Source organism: Zingiber officinale, chromosome 9B (genome assembly GCF_018446385.1).
Source record: "Zingiber officinale cultivar Zhangliang chromosome 9B, Zo_v1.1, whole genome shotgun sequence".
NCBI classification, from domain to species: Eukaryota; Viridiplantae; Streptophyta; class Magnoliopsida; order Zingiberales; family Zingiberaceae; genus Zingiber; species Zingiber officinale.
This window is the reverse complement of record NC_056003.1, coordinates 4,173,190-4,174,948: the sequence shown is the minus strand read 5'-3', so window position 1 is coordinate 4,174,948 and position 1,759 is coordinate 4,173,190.

Below are 1,759 nucleotides of genomic sequence, written 5' to 3'. Positions count from 1 at the left end.
CTGGCTAAAATAAGTGAGCAGATGGTAATCATATTCATCTGGCAGAATATCCTATGTTGGTTCAGCATCTCCGCCTGCTCGTCTTGGACAACGGGAGATAGTTCATCGGTCGGAGGCTCAGGGAATGGTGTGAAGGCTATGACATTTAGCAGGCCTTCACCTCTGTGGCCTACCCTCAAAGCAACGGGCAAGCGGAAGTCACCAATCAAGAGATTCTCAGAGGCTTACGGGTCTGGCTCGACCACGCGGGAGGCAGCTGGGTCGACGACCTCCCTAGTGTTCTATGGGTCCTCTGTACGACTCCGAATAAGGCGACCTACGTAACATCATTCCATCTAGTGTACAGTGGCGAAGCGGTGGTCCTCATAAAGGTTGGAGTAGAATCCGACCGGGTTTATCTCTACGATAAAGGGAATGCCAAGTGGAGGTGCATGGAGCTCGATTTAGTGGACGAGGCATGGGACAAGGCTGCCATTCGGCTGGTGGCATACCAGCAGCATATGAAGCAAAGCTACTGTTGTACAAAAGGATGTCCACATATCTCCACAATGATATTATATTGTCCACTTTGGGTCTAAGCTCTCATGCCTTTGCTCTTGGACTATACCCAAAAGGGCTCATGCTAATAGAGATATCATGCATCATTTTAACCCCATGATCTTTATCAAATCTTTTCAATGTGGGACTTTGATTGAACCCCAATAATTCTCCCCTCAAACGAAGGACCACAATTACTCTCATGGTCCAGGCATTCCCGAGAGCATCTAGTCACCCTGACGTACTTTGGGCCTCCCCGCAAGCATCCGCACCCGGTCACCTTGACCAACTCCGGGCCTCTCCACAAGCATTTGCCACCTTGACATGCTTCGAGCCTCCATGCGAGCATCCGGTCACCCTGACCTACTCGCCTCCCACAAGTACTGGTCACCCTGACATGCTCCAGGCCTCCCCGCAAGCATCCAGTCATCCTGACCTGCTTCGGGCCTCCCCGCAAGTATCCACTTCCGGTCACTCTTGATCTACTCCGAGCCTCCCTGCGAGCATCCGGTCACCCTGACCTACTTACCTCCCCGCAAATATCCAATCACCCTGACCTACTCTAGGCCTCCCCGCAAGCATCTGGTCACCTTGACCTACTCCGGGATCCCCGCGAACATCCGGTCATCTTGACCTACTTCAAGCCTCCCCGCGAGCATTCAGTCACCTTGACCTGCTCCGGGCCTCCTCGCAAGTATCCGATCACTCTGACTTACTCCGGGCCCACCCTCAACTTCGTTCAAGGCTGCCTCACATTGCATCTGGTCTGGACCATAACTCTGATACCAATTGTTGTGCAAAAGGATGCCCACATATCTCCACAATGGCATGATATTGTCCACTTTGGGCCTAAGACCTCATGACTTTGCTCTTAGGCTATACCCAAAAGGCATTATGCCAATGGAGATATCATGCATCCTTTTAACCATGATCTTTACCAAATCTTTCCAATATGGGACTTTGATTGAACTCCAACAGCTACAACCAGAGGGTGATCCCGAGATCTTTCTAAGCTAGCGACCTGGTCTAGAAGATAATCAAGTCGGTCGGTGACGTTAACAAGCTCGAGGTACCATGGGGGGCCTTACAAGGTCGTACAAAAACTCCGCTCTCGAGCTTACTATCTGGAGGACGAAGATGGGAGGCGACTCGAGCGGCCATGGAGTGCGTGTTAGAGTGTATACTAAAAGTCTAGCTTTTGTAAACATTTATTTGTTGAAAT